This window comes from Eschrichtius robustus, chromosome 19 (assembly GCF_028021215.1).
Source record: "Eschrichtius robustus isolate mEscRob2 chromosome 19, mEscRob2.pri, whole genome shotgun sequence".
Lineage (NCBI taxonomy): Eukaryota > Metazoa > Chordata > Mammalia > Artiodactyla > Eschrichtiidae > Eschrichtius > Eschrichtius robustus.
The window spans coordinates 65,194,677-65,206,672 of record NC_090842.1 but is presented as its reverse complement, the minus strand read 5'-3'; positions in this window follow the sequence as shown (position 1 = coordinate 65,206,672).

Here is an 11,996-nt window from a genome sequence, read left to right as displayed (position 1 = left end):
TATTTTTTATTTGGCTGCGCGGGGTCTTCGTTGAGGCATGCGGGATCTAGATCCCTGACCAGTGATAGAACCCGGGCCCCCTGAATTGGGATTGCTGAGTGTTAACTACTGGACCACCAGGGAAGTCCCCTATTTGCCGTTTTGAAACCAACTGTTTACACAGCGACATATAAGAATTGTATAAACAACTCTTTGTACAATTACATACATCAGTATATAAGTTTAAGGTGTACAGCAATAGTCTGACTTCCCTATATTGTGAAATGATTACCACAATATGTTTAATTAGCATCCATCATTTCACATAGATAAAATAAAAAGAGAAAGGGAAATAAAAGAAAAAAATTTTTTCTTTTGATGAGAATTGCCTTTTTTTTTTGGATTCTTCTACACATATAATCATATATTTCTCCTTTGTTATTGTCTTTGGCTTTGAGCCATAAGAATTGCCTTATTTTGTAAAATACTTATTGTATTCCATGTTTGTGCTGAATTACCTTAAAATATCTTTGAGAAAAACTTGTTTACATCATAATATACTTAAGTCAACAATAACTAAATATAGTGCAATTTCAAATTCACAATATGTTCATTATGAGAATAAGTAGAAATGTACCTTTTATTTTTAAACTGTAATGTACTTTAGCTGTTTGTGTTCTATTGCTGAAAGTTCTGTCAGGTGTGGATAATAGAGCCTGTAAAATATATAGTATTCAGAAGACATTGGGATTTATTCTCATCTAAGGAATAGTTAACTTTGCCATATTTCTAAGGGTATTTACTGGGGAGGTATATTCTCTTTAATATGAACCCTAAAGAAGGTAAATCTAGATTATGGACTATGCAATAACTTCATTTCTGCCCTCAATATTTCTGTGGCAATTTCTGTCATTAAACATTTATTGCAGTACGTTTTCCCACATCCCTGCAGGTGGAAGATTTCATTCATAGAGAAACAGCAATCAATTGTAACATGATGTTTACATAGGGCTATTAGCATATTTAAAATATTTTCAGACAAAATGAGCAGAATGTCCTGGTGTAACACAACATGCAAACAACATCACATTTTTATTTTCTTTATTTTTGGCTGCGCCGGGTCTTAGCTGCAGCACTCAGGCTCTTCGTTGCAGCATGTGGGATCCATTTCCCTGACCAGGTATCGAACCCATGCCCCCTGCATTGGGAGTGCGGAGTCAGCCACTGGACCACCAGGGAAGTCCCCAACACCACATTTTTAAAAGATGCAGTGACTGGAATAAATTTTGGGATGTGCGTTAGATAGATCATTATGCAACGTTTGAAACTAGCCGTGTTGGCAGCACCGGGGACGCCCTTGGGAAGACACTGGTCTCGATCTCTCAAGCAATAACTTCTCATCCAGCGCCCCCCCACCCCTAGCTCCCCACAGGGCCCGGCAGGGACGTCAGTCACAGTGGCCTCGAGCAGGAGCCCCCCGGTGCCTTATCGCCCAGCTACGATGGGGGTCTCCACGGCGCGCAGAGCAAGATGGAGGACCACCGGGACGAGGCCATCCGTGTCCTCTGCGGCCTCGCCGTGGGCAGAGCGGGGGACGTGCCCGGGCTGTTGTCGGGTCACTGGGCGCTGGCCTCGGGCTTTGCTGGCCCCGTCAAGCCGCTGGGCCGGCGGCACGCCAGCCTGGTGGGAGGCGGTCACTCCACCTGAAACTGCGGCTCAGCCCTTGCTGGCCAGGCCTGGGCCGAAAGGAGCCTTTTTTGTTTGTTTGTTTGTTTTCGGTAACAAAACTGTAAAGAAAGCAAGCAGGAAATATATACACTTTGTCAGACAAGAGAAGAAGATGCCTTGAGTATAAAACGTGAAGAGTCAAACATACCGTTCATGGGAGGGACCTGCTGTGGGGAGCCAGCTTGGTTGGCAGGCGCCAGCAACTTGTGCCTAAGCCTGATAGTTTTTTTTTTTTTAAGGAAAATAAAAGGAACCGTAGTTATGAGGTTTTTTTTTTTTTTTAATAACGTGGAAGAAAATTATTAAGAATGGTGCCTTTGTTCTTTTTTTTTTTTTAGCTTTTTTTGCATATTTTTTAATGTATTTTTAAAAATATTTATTTATTTTTAGCTGCGTTGTGTCTTAGTTGCAGCACCGGGGATCTTTCCTTGTCGGTGGGTGGCTGGGTGGTTGGGGTCGTTTCTCTCTAGTTGTGGCGCGCTGCCTCCAGATTGTGGGCTCTGTAGTAGCCGCAAGCCGGCTTAGTTGCCCCGTGGCACGTGGGATCTTACTTCCCCGACCAGGGTTTCCAACCCGCGTTCTCAACCACTGGACCACCAGGGAAGACCCTGCATGTGTCTTGCAAGCAACACATTTTTTTATATAGAAGTCTCCTGTCTCTTGCTTAAAAAAAAAAAAGAAACTAGCCGTGTTGGCAAAAAAAGACGTTTCAGTGTGGACTTCCATGTTTCCAAGCAAGGAAATGACTCAATGGTGGAACCTTTACATTAAACACAGACCAGTAGAGGAGAAGCTGATTATAAGGCAAAGTCATGAATCCATTTTTTTAATGGGGAATTTCATTCCTTACATAATTATCAAGGCAGCCAAATTAACATACTCACAAGAAAAAAAAGGAACTTCCTAAATCACAGGAAGATTTTGACACAGGTCTTCCTGTGATATCATTATGAAACTGATACAAATTATTAACAATTCAAAAATGTGAAAAACAGAACGATATAGTATGACGTGACCTTAAAAATTAAAGAATATACATTTTTGAGTCCAGGTGGAAGGACTGAAATACTTACCACTGTCAAACTTAGATAAGGATAGATTTTATTATAAAGGATTATTACCAGGAATTCCCTGGTGGTCCAGTGGTTAGGACTCTGTGCTTGCACTGCGGGGGGACGGCTCAATCCCTGGTCGGGGAACTAAGATCTAGCAAGCTGCCCTGCCACAAAATTTGTAAAGCCTCAGAAGTCAGACAAAAAAAGAGCTTTTCTTTTATACCCAGGGGTAAACAAGGTAGGAAAACTCCCATATGGAGGAGTGGATGAGTACATGGCAGGAGCCTCAATTTCTCAGCTGATGTTTTATGCTGAAGTCACTTACTCTTGGGTGCAGATATTCTGGCAGGAAGGTTGCTCTGAATTACAAAGCTCAAAAGTGGTCCAAAAATTAGGCATTTGGGAGAGGAGAAAAACTTAATTTTGATTAAATCATGTTAACAGGCATTGTGTCCACTGATATAAGGACCAACAAATCAGTAACCGTTGATAAAGCAATGGATGGTAATTTGTCGGATTCCTTTCTTGCTGTTTCCAAAGTAAACAAGGGGGCTATCCTAAGTCTTACTGAAATTAAAGAGGAAGCATAGTTCTTAGTAAGTAAGCTGTTACCATCTGCAGAAAAGAAGAAAAGGAGTTCTTTTACCTTTGCTATTTTCCAGAGTTCCAGGATTGGAGTAAAGTCTAACATTGTCACTACATAATGTGACATCAAGCAAAATTCAAAAAATAACAAATACACATGTTACATTTGGATAATGGAATATTAGAAAATTTAAACTAATAATGATAATAACAAACATGCCCAAGAACATCAGGGTTTATGCCTTTGAATGGCATTGAAGGACCCTCAATGCTCCTTGTGCCTGCGTTGTGTCTATTCCTGTCACATACAAGAGGAATTAAGTCTCTTAGATTAAATTCGTATTTGTCCTTACAACACACACATAGAAAAGACAGCAAGTATGACCTTAAAGTTGGCCAAAAGACAATTTGAGTTGATTGAAAAAAGTAGATGCCATTCGGCTTAATTTCAATCATATTTATGAAATAACAATTTACCTCCTGATTGTAACAGATCAACAAATTAAATATAAAGAACCAAAGACTTAATATGTGTTTAAAAACAGACCAATCACAAGTAATGAAATTGAAACTGAGATTAAAAATATTCCAACAAACGAAAGTCCAGGACCAGATGGCTTCACAGGTGAATTCTAACAAACATTTAGAGAAGAGCTAACACCCATCCTTCTCAAACTCTTCCAAAAAATTGCAGAGGAAGGAACACTCCCAAATTCATTCTATCAGGCCACCATCACCCTGATACCCAAACCAGACAAAGATACTACAAAAAAAGAAAATTACAGACCAATATCACTGCTGAATATAGATGCAAAAATCCTCAACAAAATACTAGCAAACAGAATCCAACAACACATTAAAAGGATCATACACCACGATCAAGTGGGATTTATCCCAGGGATGCAAGGATTCTTCAATATACGCAAATCAATCAATGTGATACACCATATTAACAAATTGAAGAAGAAAAACCATATGATCATCTCAATAGATGCAGAAAAAGCTTTTGACAAAATTCAACACCCATTTATGATAAAAACTCTCCAGAAAGTGGGCATAGAGGGAACCTACCTCAACATAATAAAGGCCATATATGACAAACCCACAGCAAACATCATTCTCAATGGTGAAAAACTGAAAGCATTTCCTCTAAGATCAGGAACGAGACAAGGATGTCCACTCTCACCACTATTATTCAACATAGTTCTGGAAGTCCTAGCCACGGCAATCAGAGAAGAAAAAGAAATAAAAGGAATACAAATTGGAAAAGAAGAAGTAAAACTGTAACTGTTTGCGGATGACATGATATTATACATAGAGAATCCTAAAACTGCCACCAGAAAACTGCTAGAGCTAATTAATGAATATGGTAAAGTTGCACAATACAAAATTAATGCACAGAAATCTCTTGCATTCCTATACACTAATGATGAAAAATCTGAAAGAGAAATTATGGAAACACTCCCATTTACCATTGCAACAAAAAGAATAAAATACCTAGGAATAAACCTACCTAGGGAGACAAAAGACCTGTATGCAGAAAACTATAAGACAATGATGAAAGAAATTAAAGATGATACAAACAGATGGAGAGATATACCATGTTCTTGGATTGGAAGAATCAACATTGTGAAAATGACTATACTACCCAAAGCAATCTACAGATTCAATGCAATCCCTATCAAATTACCAATGGCATTTTTTACGGAACTAGAACAAATCATCTTAAAATTTGTATGGAGACACAAAAGACCCCGAATAGCCAAAGCAGTCTTGAGGGAAAAAAACGGAGCTAGAGGAATCAGACTCCCTGACTTCAGACTATACTACAAAGCTACAGTAATCAAGACAATATGGTACTGGCACAAAAACAGAAACATAGATCAATGGAACAAGATAGAAAGCCCAGAGCTAAACCCACGCACCTATGGTCAACTAATCTATGACAAAGGAGGCAAAGATATACAATGGAGAAAAGACAGTCTCTTCAATAAGTGGTGCTGGGAAAACTGGACAGCTACATGTAAAACAATGAAATTAGAATACTCCCTAACACCATACACAAAAATACACTCAAAATGGATTAGAGACCTAAATGTAAGACTGGACACTATAAAACTCTTAGAGGAAAACATAGGAAGAACACTCTTTGACATAAATCACAGCAAGATCTTTTTGGATCCACCTCCTAGAGTAATGGAAATAAAAACAAAAATAAACAAATGGGACGTAATGAAACTTCAAAGCTTTTGCACAGCAAAGGAAACCATAAACAAGACAAAAAGACAACCCTCAGAATGGAAGAAAATATTTGCAAACGAATCAACGGACAAAGGATTAATCTCCAAAATATATAAACAGCTCATTCAGCTCAATATTAAAGAAACAAACACCCCAATCCAAAAATGGGCAGAAGACCTAAATAGACATTTCTCCAAAGAAGACATACAGATGGCCACGAAGCACATGAAAAGATGCTCAACATCACTAATTATTAGAGAAATGCAAATCAAAACTACAATGAGGTATCACCTCACACCAGTTAGAATGGGCATCATCAGAAAATCTACAAACAACAAATGCTGGCGAGGGTGTGGAGAAAAGGGAACCCTCTTGCACTGTTGGTGGGAATGTAAATTGATACAGCCACTATGGAGAACAATATGGAGGTTCCTTAAAAAACTAAAAATAGAATTACCATATGACCCAGCAATCCCACTACTGGGCATATACCCAGAGAAAACCGTAATTCAAAAAGACACATGCATCCGAATGTTCATTGCAGCACTATTTACAATAGCCAGGTCATGGAAGCAACCTAAATGCCCATCAACAGACGAATGGATAAAGAAGTTGTGGTACATATATACAATGGAATATTACTCAGCCATAAAAAGGAACGAAATTGAGTCATTTGTTGAGACGTGGATGGATCTAGAGACTGTCATACAGAGTGAAGTAAGTCAGAAAGAGAAAAACAAATATCGTATATTAACGCATGTATGTGGAACCTAGAAAAATGGTACAGATGAGCCGGTTTGCAGGGCAGAAGTTGAGACACAGATGTAGAGAAGGGACATATGGACACCAAGGGGGGAAAACTGCGGTGGGGTGGGGATGGTGGTGTGCTGAATTGGGCGATTGGGATTGACATGTATACAGTGATGTGTATAAAATTGATGCCTAATAAGAACCTGCAGTATAAAAAAACAAACAAACAAAACAACTAATACTAAACTTTCATTGGGTTATTTGTATGGAAATATGTTATATAAATGTTTCAGACATTACATGAAATTTCTAAAAATCTTATATGTTCTGGTATAATGTTATAAGTCATAATCCTAGTTATTACCTTAAAATGTATATCTCAGAAATAACTAATTTTCTTGTCAGCTGCATTATTATGAACTTTCATCAAATTTTTAACCGTGGTCATTTTTAAGTCTTTTGTCATTTACAGACAGTTCTGTGTGTACTATGATGCTTTTGCAAATATGTTCCTATAAAAGGGTTTCATCTTTAAGAAATTCATGGAAAAGACTCTGACTAGTACAGGTTTCTGGTAACTGACTGTACTGCTGAACTGAATGAATAAGCATTTTCCGAACTCTAATGAAAAACTGATGAACTCATAAAAGTGCTAACAAAAGATCAAGATGAAAAAAAAAATTAATTACATGGGACTGAGTGAACTGATGAGGATGAGTATAATTTTTGTGACTTTCTGTCTGAATTAAAAAAAAAAAAATCCAACAAGGACTCAGAGGCAAAGAATATACAAATCAATTTTCACTGCAAAGTAAAGGAGCTGTTACAGTGGAGGATTACTGGACTGAATGTCAATATTATGACATAGTATGAGTGTGTTTCATGTTTGGTAATTGCAATCATTGTTGCTTTTGTTGTGGTCATCCATGTACAATGCTTGGTGTCAGTCTATTTATCCCTTGTAAAAATAAAATACAGTGTGTGTGTGGAAAAAAAAATTTTTTTTTTTACATTTTACATTGATGTTATAAAGCAATGCTTTTGACTTAAACTGTCAGATTCCCCTTGACCTACACTCCTTGGACCAGAGTTGGTCTCTGCCTCCCGGGTTTTAGGGGAATAGAAACGGAAATGATGTTCTTATACCTTTAGTATGAAAATGCTCAGTCAGCTCGAGCAGAGTTTTGCATTTCACCTTTCAATTTCCGTTCCCTACAAAGATAACTCTGTTATCTCTTGCTTAACTAAATGAGCCTGTTCTGGGTGAGAACCCACCCTACATCCCATGGCTCAGTTGCAGTCATCTCACCTCCAGTGTACCTGTCTCCACCCACTCATGCCGGCTGTCTTCCTTAGTTTATCATGTCTTTGCAGTGAAACATAAATCTTTCCTTCTTGCCCTCTGTTCTCTTTCTTTCTTTCTTTCTTTCTTCCTTCCTTCCTTCCTTCCTTCCTTCCTTCCTTCCTTCCTTCCTTCCTTTCTTTCTTTTTCTTTCTTTCTTTCTTTCTTTCTTTCTTTCTTTCTTTCTTTCTTTCTTTCTTTCTTTCTTTCTTTCTTTCTTTCTTTCTCTCTCTCTCTCTCTCTCTCTGTCTCTCCCTCCCTCCCTCCCTCTCTCTCTTTCTTTCTCTTTCTTTCCTTCTTTCTTTTTTTGGAACCTGTGCCCCATGCAGTGGAAGCCTGGAGTCTTAGACCACCAGGGAAGTCCCCCTAATTTTTCATTTAAATAGTTCTTTTTTCAATTTAAGAAGGAAAACAAACCCAACAAAACAAAACAAAACCGTGTTCAATATAAGTGGCCGAAAATGACAGCTCTAAGCATTTTCCTTGATTGTTTCAAACATTACTTTGAAATAAGCAGGAGGGAGCCATACTCCTCAGGACGCCACAGAGACTCCAAGAGATCCAGAAGGCAATGAGCCAGTTCAGTTAGGCAGAAGGAAGCCCGGTGCTGCCCCCAGAACCTTCCTTTTTCCTGACCAAACCTCCATATCAGCCCCGAATTCACCCCTACTCGTTCCCTCCTCCCCTGCCACTGTCCTGTCCTCCCTCCTCACTGCATGTTGCTTCAGGGTCAGAAACACTCCCAGGTTTCTGCAGACCCGAAAACGATCTATTTATATTTTTTAATCACAGAGCCTGATCAGTAACTGCCTACAGGCTTACCCCTGTGCCCCAGCTAGTGATTGTTTTACTCTTTAGATCGGAACAGCTCCACTATGATAGTTTCCTTGGTAACCCATGAACCAAGCTCAGGTCAATTCCCCCACCAACTGGTAACCTACCTCTTCCCCTCCAATAGTGAAGACTGCTGCCCAGTCCTGCCTGCCTGCCTTCTGCTATACACTGTGGGGTGTCATTTCAGGACCTTGCTTCGGACCTGTAAGATCCCCTATCCAATAGAATCACTGATGTGTCTGTGACTGTTTCCGGGCTCTTTCTTAGGTCTTGAGGCTGCGAATTTACAAGGTTTGCAGGCCTTCGGGATGCAGCCCAACAGGCCTCCTGTGTGAATGGGGAATAGAAACAGAAATGCTGTTACTATTTCTGAATAGAAACAGAAATGCATGTCGGTATGAAACTGTCCATTGTACTCAGGAAGAGTTTTGCATTTCACATTCTTGTTTGTAATCCCTATACAAACAACTGCAATTTTTGATTCGTTAAACCACCTAAATTAATTTTCTTTTTTAAAAAATTAAAGTATAGTTGATTTACAATGCTATGTTAGTTTCAGGTATACAACACAGTGATTCAGTTATATGTATATATGCAGTTATATATAATATATATTCAAAATGAATACATATATATATTTTTTGAGATTCTTTTCCCTTATAGTTTATTACAAAATATTGAGTATAGTTCCCCATGCTATACAGTAGGTCCTTGTTGGTTATCTATTTTATACTAATTCTAATTGCAGGAAATGTTCCTGGGTCCAATCACGGCCACATCAGGCTCTCACCAAGATCCCAGTTTCCAGACCAGCTAATTGCTTCAGCCTCACTAGCAGGACTTGCCTGCAACCAGCTAGCAAAAATAGATTTTAACTTAAACCATGTTCAACTTGTCCTGAAGAAAACATCTGTTTCTAGGACTGCCCTGGTGGTCTAGTGGTTAAGACTCCATGCTTTCACTGCCAAGGGTTGGGGTTTGATCCCTGGTTGGGGAACTAAGAGCCCACAAGCCGTGCGGCAAGGCAAAAACAAAACAAAAAAAATAATTTTTGACAGAAGAGTCCCACACGATGTAACCTTTTACCTTAAAACTGCTAGAGGGACTTCCCTGGTGGCGCGGTGGTTAAGAATCCACCTGCCAATGCAGGGGACACGGGTTCGAGCCCTGGTCCGGGAAGATCCCACATGCCATGGAGCAACTAAGCCCGTTTGCCACAACTACTGAGCCTGCGCTCTAGAGCCCATGAGCCACAACTACTGAGCCCATGTACCACAACTACTGAAGCCTGCGTGCCTAGAGCCTGTGCTCTGCGACAAGAGAAGCCACCACAATGAGAAGGTTGCAAACAAAACTGTTAGAGACAGTGTTACTCTCCTCCAGTGGGTGTGGAGCCAACAGATGCAAAGCAGGAAAGACGGAAGGGTTTGTTTATTTATTTATTTTTGGCCCTGCCACGTGGCTTGCAGGATCTTAGTTCCCTGACCAGGCATCCAACTCCGGGCCTCCAGCAGTGAAAGCCTGGAATTGTAACCACTGGACCACCAGGGAATTCCCAGGAAGGACTTATTACCTGCAGCAAGTTAAGGAGAACACTGGGGATCTTTCCCAATGCTGTGTCTCACCAACAGCAAAATTGGCAAAGTTTTTTGTTGGGGGTTGTGCCTCGAGGTATGCGGGATCTTGTTTCCCCTGACAAGGGATCGAACCGTGCTCCCTGCAGTGGAAGCACAGAGTCTTAACTACTGGACTGCCAGGGAAGTCCAAGGGGATGTTTTAAGCTAAAAGTACATGCCTATTCATGAAGGGGCTTGGGCTGTCAATGGAGTCCAAGCTTTAGTTGATTGAAGTAAGGAGGGTCAGAAAGGTCATCATCAACATCCAGTTAGGTTCCAGTTGACCTGGTGGTTGAGTGCTTCAGGCTAATCTTTACTACTGAAACAGAACTGGGAGTCATTACAACTGACGTATTGTCTTTGCTATTGTTAGTTCTCTTGCCTGATAGCAGGCTATGTTTCTGCCTTCCTTTATTCCCTTAAGATCTTTAATTCCTGAGACCTGTTCAAGGGCAAGCATTGTGGCCAGGCTTAGATCACGAAATGGCTAAGGCAAAAATGGTTTCTCATATGTCAAGAAAGCCATTCCTGGTTCTCTTTTTCTGGGGATCCTCTAACCTATCTTGTTACCTTACCGAACCAGGTTCCTTGACCCAATGTTCAGCAAGACATGAAGGTTTGCAGCATGCCACAGACCGGCTGCAGAAAGCTAGAAGTTCCTGGCGGTGAGGGGTAAGGAACTGAAAAGCACCAGTATGGGATCAGAAGGGCCAAGACAACTGATGGTTGCAGGGCAAGTTTATTCAAAGAGCATGAATTATATATAGGTTTAGTACGGAACGAATAGCAGACAATAAATCAGTAAACCTTGTTTTCCACATAATTCTGTCGCCACTGCCTATGCGTCAGCAATAAATCAGTAAACCTTGTTTTCCACATAATTCTGTTGCCACTGCCTATGCGTCAGCATGCTCTATGGGCCATTCTCTGGAGATACAGACTTCCCCCTTAGGGCAGCACGTCCTTCTTCTGGGGAACAACCAGGGGCTCTTAGATCCAGAGCAGGCACCTGGAACGAAACTGGCCGCAAGCCATTTTCCTTTTTTACGCTCAATACCGCAGAGTCAGGAGTGCATACCAAGAAAGAGACAAGCAGTTCTCCGGAAAGCAGAAAGCTGAATAAGCTTACAGCTTGGGGGCCACCACAGCAGCAGAGAAAGTTTTATTCATGAGGCAGCCAAGCTAAGTGATGGGAGAACAAATATCAAACCCACCTCCCTCATGGCAAGACCTGGGACATAGGAAAAGTGATTGGAGATAAGAAAAACATGAGGTAATCCTTGTTCTGCACCAGCACAACTAAGTTAAAGGCTTCTTCAGGGAACTCATGTTCAGAAAATGGCTCTTAGCATGTTCAGAAGGTGGAGTTTTTGGCCCTCTGATGTCAAAATGTCACAGAGCAGACACTCACAGATGCGCAGGTGGAGGGTCAGTGGTTCTAACTAGTTGTAACCAGCTCGGCATCAAACTGGACACAGCTGACTCCAAGTTTCTAAAAAACAACTTGGACAAACATCTTTAGCTAAATGACACTTGCAGGATGTGCAAGCTTTCCTAAAAATAAGTAAAGTGGGCTTGATCCTCAAAAGCAGGTTACAGTTCATTATTTATTTAGCAAGTTAAATAGATCTAACTGGTGACTACCTTTGGTTTCAACAGTAAATCAAAATAAGCAGGAGGCAAAGCGGCTACACAGAGTTCAAAAGACACACGTTTCTAAATCCCTAAAGAGACGCTTTACAGGCAAGGCTGGGGGTGGGGCAGGGGATGCAGAGGCCCCGCCTCCTGCCCCCGCCCTCTGGGGGGGGCCCCCCCGCAGGCCTGGGCGCTCTCGTCGCCCCGCCTCCTCGCGTAAGGACCTTTCGC